Raw genomic sequence first — 7172 nt, 5'->3', positions numbered from 1 at the left:
AAATAGTAAGGTGACATAGAAATAGGTCGGGTGCTAGGTTAGTGATCAATACATAACTCAATCATATATAAGGGAGGATACCAAGAATGTAGGTATGAAACACATCAGGAAACTTATAAATAATAGGAACAAAGTCGAGTAATGGACTCTCCACACAAGTATAACAAATAAAAGTGAGATAATACTCAAAATACCTTAAAATAGGTCTCCTAGCACTAATATAAGAAATAAACCATATTGGCTCACGGCTAATAGCTCCCTGCCATATGACAAGGGGTACGTCGGGTATGGCTGATACAATGGTCTATGAAAAATAATCCATGACCACATGATAGTGGGATAACTACTATATGCGCAGAATCAAATTGAAATCCATCATATCTAGAATAATAAGATCAACATAAGTATCAACTTCCCTAATGGTCAAAACACATGAGCTAAAAACTTAATCCACTACTAATGAATCAACCATGGGAGTAGATACGTTGAAACACCACAAGTCTTGGACCCTAGAAAAATTTACTTGGTATTGGACTTTATATCCTTGGTATGACTCAAGATTACCAATCATACCCTTGGATACAGGTTATAGGGAAGCTTGGTTGTTTACTCGTACACTAGGTAGTGTGTTTGGAATAGCTACTGCCTATGATACAACACAACACATCTTGGTATGAGTCATATAGGTACATATGAGTGGTACAAGGTAAGTAGTATGGTGCTTATTTAAGTTGTCTTATTGAATCTTCCCAAGGTATGGTTGGTGGGTACAATTTGGTATACCACTCGTATCCTTAGGTACGAGTTAGAGAGGTGTGAGTCATATAGAAACCAGAATATAGGGTCTTGGAAAGGTCTTAGGTATGATTTGGGGTACCACTCATACCCTAGGATATGGATGGTATAGGTGAGTCGTACCCCTAGACGTGGATTCTTTTAATTTTATGTCAAGGGTAGTTTGGACATTTATTACTTCAAAGACCTTATTTTCTCACATTATATAAACCTTTGTGGTCTCTCATAAAACTTATTAAAGGATCCAAACACTCTAAATACTCTCTCAAACTAACTCTTGAAGATTGGAGGCAAGGTTTCTTCATGTGTTCTTCAAAGGGCTCAAAGGTCGAGATTTCTTCCGTGAAACATCATGTATAAGGCATGTACTCCTTCTCTCATTATTAATTCAAACTAAAGGCATGTGTATCGGGTTTTAATCATTGATTTATGTATCATGAATGGTGGTTTTCAAAATATATGTTGAGGGTCTGGATGCATATTGTTTGGTATTGGCTTAAACTATGTTTTACATGTTTTTTAGGTAATGGATTGCATATGATCATACTTGTTGGTTATGGTTTAAAAAATGGGTCTTGAGTAAACCTTATTATGGTGTTTTATGTATTGGTTTTTGGTATTGGTAAAGTTATGCCCTCAAATTTTTTGATAAAATTCCTAAAGAATTTTTTCACACTATTGCTGAACTTTCATTGGAACTCTGGCATGGTTTGGTTTGGTACTGCAACCCTAAATAGATTTGGATGGTTTTTCATGGTTTAAATGGTATAAATGATATAAATTCCTTAAATGTTATGCATGGTCATAAATGATTTGGAATGGTTTTAAATGGATTGGAAAGGCTTTGGTGGCCATGATTTTGCTTAATTGAAAAACATGAAGGGTACATGGAAACTCTTAAACTTATATATGGTTGGCTGTGGACAAAAAGTTATTATTGCTATGAAGATACCATTATTAATGGCCTTTATTAATAAATGGTTAATGGATTGGTTGATTTCTTGGTAATGGTTTTAATTGGGAATTAATGGTGAGGTGAGTAGCAAAGATGTGGAAGGTGGAGGTCTCGGGGGAACCAAAACTGGAAAATCATATTTGTTGATGTGAGGTTTGTCTTGGTGACCATATGCATGATGTAAAATTATATTTTGGGGGTTATACTAGTCATCCCGGGTTTTTATTCCATGGTCGTGTAGTTTTATGCATTGGGTCCATTTCAGTAGGGGGAGAGGAACCCATATAGCCCATGGAAGGTTTAGGACGGTAAAGCTACATAATCCAGGTAAAGGGTTGAATGACATGCTTAACTCGACTCCCTTTCTTGGCATGGTTATACATATATGTATGGTTGTACGCATTATGGATGGTTTTACTTGGCTTTGTAAATGGCATTATTTTATCCTTATCCTGAGTGAATGCTAATGTTCACCAACTAATCCATCTTTGGGTGGATGTATACCCATGCTATGCATGGACAGTCCATTCTACTCCTCAGCTTAGTGATCGAATTTGGGGACAATTGATGTTGGATTGAAGTGGTGAGCTTCCATAGTTTTGAAGGCATCTATTTTATGTCATAGGTTACTCTACATATTTCTTGTCTTCATAAACTTTGGCATTTTTCTATGGTCGGGGGCATGACCTGACTAGGTAATCTTTGGTTAGTCTAGAGGTTTTGTATGGACTATAGCTGACTTGGGTATGGTATGGACTAGTTATTCTTTTTCTACATATATATATACATCATATTATTATAATTGGTTTTGATTTATGGGTTTTGGCATTGGTTTTGTTGGTCATTGAGGGGTTGGACTTGGTTGGGTTTGTCTCTGATATAGACTTATCCCAGTGTCACAACAGGTTGGATACTCTACATTGTTATATATTTGGACTTCAGCCAAATCAAGGTATGAATTTGGTGGTTGGGTTGGGTAATGGGGGTGGTTCTCGGTCCTGGTTGGGCTTGGGATTGCCAATTACGATAAGGCCCTAGTTCGGGTTGTCTCATTCGTACAATGGCACAATTAATAAATCACAAAATAGCTCTAACTGTGGTGCATAATAAGCACATATATAAGAATAACTAGATCCTAGATCAAATAAAGTAAGGGTTGACTGGTGGAACACCAAAATCATACATGTAACAACAGAATTTGAAGTCTTAGCTTTAGACCTAGCAGGTACTTCAGACAAATGACCATGCTTACCACCTGGATGTGTACCTAAATGGCCTCCTGTCCTGCCTACCTGGAAACCTCTTCAAGTACTCTAAACCACCCCGACGATCCTGAGAAATACCTCTAGTTGAGGGGTGAGTTATTTTAATAGGGCAAGCACCCTAATTAGAAATAACAGTAACCCCATGACTAGGGCACTCACACATAACATGATCAAAAGACCTGTAGCCATAACATATCCTTTGAGCTAAACCAGAACCAATAGATTCGACTGCCCTTGAGCAACCACCACAATTTCAATAACAAGAAAATGAACCCCTCGAATATTGACCACTGTTCGGACCAAGGCGATCACTAAGACCCAACTGACCTGTATTAGTAACCTAAAGCACTGCCTAAATAGGTCTACTAAACTGACTCTAAGATTTATAGGATGGACTCAGAGGATATCTACTATAAGAATTGTTATCTCTAGATTAGGAACTATGATGGCTCCCACTGAATCTACCCTCAAACTTAGGCCTTTTATAACTGCCCGTCGTGCTCTCATGGTGAATATCCTGCATCACTCTAGCATAATAAAAGACCTCATCAAAATACCTACACATAACAACTAAACTCTTAGTTGATATATGAATAGGGAGTCTCATTCATCTAACAAAGCAAAGAAAATCTCTAATAATCAATATCCAGAATAGAAGTTGCATGCCTAGCCAGCTTATGAAAACAAGCCCCATACTCTGCAATTGTCAAGGAGCCCTACTCCAATCTAGAGAAATGATCCCTCACATGATCTCTAAGGCTGTGAGGCATTTAATTCTCCGAGAATTGAGTCCATGACAAATAACAAGATCCAACTGACCTAGAATCCATATAACCTCTTAACCATTGTCGAGCATAAAAATCCAACTAATATGTGTTGTAATCTTTACATCATGAGTCTCAATATGGCTAAAATTATGGAGCCTATCCTCACAAGTAATCAGAAACTTATATACATCCTCACCTGAAGCACCATAAAACCTAGATGAAAGAATCTATCAAACATCTTTCGCTCTTCAGAAGACATAGAAGGATGATCAACCACTTGCTGAGTAACTACTAGTGAAGGAGGAACCTCAACTCTAGGAGCCGTAGTTACAGTTTGTGCCCCCTCTTTAGTACCACTCTAATCTGCAGACTGTGTACCACCAACTATCCCCAAAATCTGAACCAATGCATCTTTGAGCACTGACAATGAAATAAATCCTGGTTAAGCCTAGGCTAGTCCCTGGCTATCGCTAGCTGGGGTGGAAGACTCTTTTGCTCAGAAGCGAGAATAGGGTTTGCTAGAGGACCTCTATCTTTTCCCTTAGGTGGGGACACATCTTATGGCCCATCACGACCTCTGGGTCATTCACGGATAGGAGTAGGATCCTTAGTCTAAGTCTTGGGACCCTCATCATATTTAGCAGTAACACGTGTTCTGTCCATCAATGAAAGAGTGAAATAAAAGGAATGTTTTATAAACTAACTTAGACTCTTAGAAGAATATGAGTGAAAGAAGTGAAGAACTCCTAACAATATCCTATAGCCTCTTGATGATAAGAAACAGATGTCGTTATTTCAATCTGTGAGACTCTACTATACACTTGCTCTTGTAGTAGTAATATTGATGAAACCTAGGCTCTGATACCAATCTATCACAACCCAAATTAGGAATTATGATGGCACCTATTTTAACCTACTAGTATGTAAGATGAACTATAACCCGAAGTTAAACACAATGGGTTTACTTGGTGGAAATTTTCACAACATAGGCAAAAATAATCAATACACTTATTAACAAGACAAAATAGTCTAAATAGACAACAAATATCAAAGACAAAATACCATCCTACAACATAGTAGAGCCAGTACAAGAGCATCTAGAAATAATACAACTCAAATGAATAGAACTGTCAACATCTGTCTCGATATAAAAGACTAATAAAAAGATAGAAAGAAATAGGTTACTCTAACTACAAGATCTCACCCTATCTCTAAAGGTCAACCCTGCATAAACAATGATCAATGGCAATAGCTAGTACTCAGACCTACACTAAAATGGTATACAAGTGCAGTAAAAGTACAAAAATAACGGGTACTCATTAGGCATAGTCGGTTAACTAAACTAAATCATGATGTATGTATGATAAAATGAGAGAAAACATAACTAAGTAAAGGCAAAAAATCAAACCTGAATCATCTTAAACATCGTTATGCATAATTAAGTAAATAAACTTCAATAACAGTGTATCATAAAGCATCAACACATACATGCATAACTCCAAAATTAGCTCCTATATGCCAATTAGTGCAAAAAAGTAAATAGCTCATCACATACTCCCATATGCCTGGAGAGTGAAATCAAGGATAAAATAAATCAATCATACATCAATATAACTAACCATTTCTATCATTTATCCATTATAAGACAATTTACCATAATTTAAAAATCTAACTATCATCAATCCATAATATCCGTTAATCAATTAACCATCTTTCCTCAACTCATGTTATTTATTAATTGATCATAGTTTATCAACTAAACCTCCTTCATCAACTAGTCATTATTTATCACTACTCATCCTTTATTACCATATATCATTTACCACTGACATAAGCACATGTATATGCAATTTTTATATCAGAACTATTAGGTAGTAGCCAAACTTGAATATGTAATTATAATCATTATCTGGAATTAAATCAGGAATATAAGCATCATCCAGAATTGAACTAGGAATATAAGCATCATCAGAAATTGAATCAGGAATATAAGTATCATCCAAAATTGAACTGAGAATATAAGCATCATCAGGACTTGAACCAAGAGTATCATGAACATATAAATAACATGAATAATAAAACAATATAGTATATTCGATAACTCATCATAACGTAATCAATTTTCTACTCAATTAGCCCTTAAACATTACTCCTAAGCGTATAAGGATCTCAAGAGAACTCACATCAATATTGGCCTAAGGTGGGTCAAAGAGTCCACTTCTAAATCTTTGAACATGTACTATAAGTGAAATACAACCTAGGATGTGATAAGGTATCGAAATCTACTCTTAGATATATAGTAGGAAATAATTAGCCCTATGGTAGAGATTCTTCTTAAGCACTTTAACTAAGTCCAAAGGATATTAGGGTAACCTTATTAGTATAAACAACTAAGGACAAACTTCCCCAAATCATGAATGTCTAAAGAATTTTTACCCATCTTGTGTAATCTAAAGCATTCTCAGGATATACAAGAGTAATGAAGTCCAATTCACCTAATGCATAAGGTAATAAATCACTTACTTCCATTCTATGGTTTTAATTTATCCTAAATGGTCCAAATAACCCAGGTCTTGCATTTTATCAATCCAACACCAAAATCCTATAGAAAATCCAACATAATATCATAAACGCATTATCAAGTATCTAAATCTAATAAATGATAAACCTACCCTACCTCTACACCAAAGAAAGCTCAACAATCTGCTAAATCACCACATTTTCCTCCTGTAAATTCTTCTCAAGATGTCAAGCTATCATAAACATATTTCACTCATAAATATGTGAATAACAATACCCATATTACGCCATTATGCTTTGTGTTAAAAAATTATATTGAAAACCCCATTTGAGTTTAATTATATAAATAATGTTTTTGAAGCCAAGCCAACACAACCTTAAGCTCAAGAAATCATTACCCTCAAACATGGGCAAAATCCTAGAAAAGTTTGTGCTAAAATAAAGACCTCAAGGTTTTCGTGTTTTAGGCTAGAAATCATTAAAATCCACATAAAAAGAGTGAATTCTTACCTCAAATTGGATTATCATTATGAAAATAATTATAAGTCAAGTTCCCAAGTCACCCACATACTTTAATCCCACATAATATCACTATCTATTGTTAAAGCTCTAAAGGTATCGATGAAAAATAGGCATTATATCTAGTCCAGGTCCCCGGTTCTTGCCATCGTGACTTGGGGTAGACAATCGCAGAATATTGGGCCTGCAAATGTAGTCCTCAATCACGAACAGATCCTTGCAATTGCAAGGGCTGATCAAACATGTAACAATCGCAATATAGGCTCCTTGATTGCGGTGGCAACAGATTTTCTGATGCACCAAATTTTCTATGTCCAATAACGGACTCGTTCAAGTGCTCGGGATTAATTA

The sequence above is a fragment of the Capsicum annuum genome, chromosome 7, assembly GCF_002878395.1.
Source record: "Capsicum annuum cultivar UCD-10X-F1 chromosome 7, UCD10Xv1.1, whole genome shotgun sequence".
Lineage (NCBI taxonomy): Eukaryota > Viridiplantae > Streptophyta > Magnoliopsida > Solanales > Solanaceae > Capsicum > Capsicum annuum.
The sequence above is the reverse complement of the archived record's forward strand: the minus strand, read 5'-3'. Positions refer to the sequence as shown.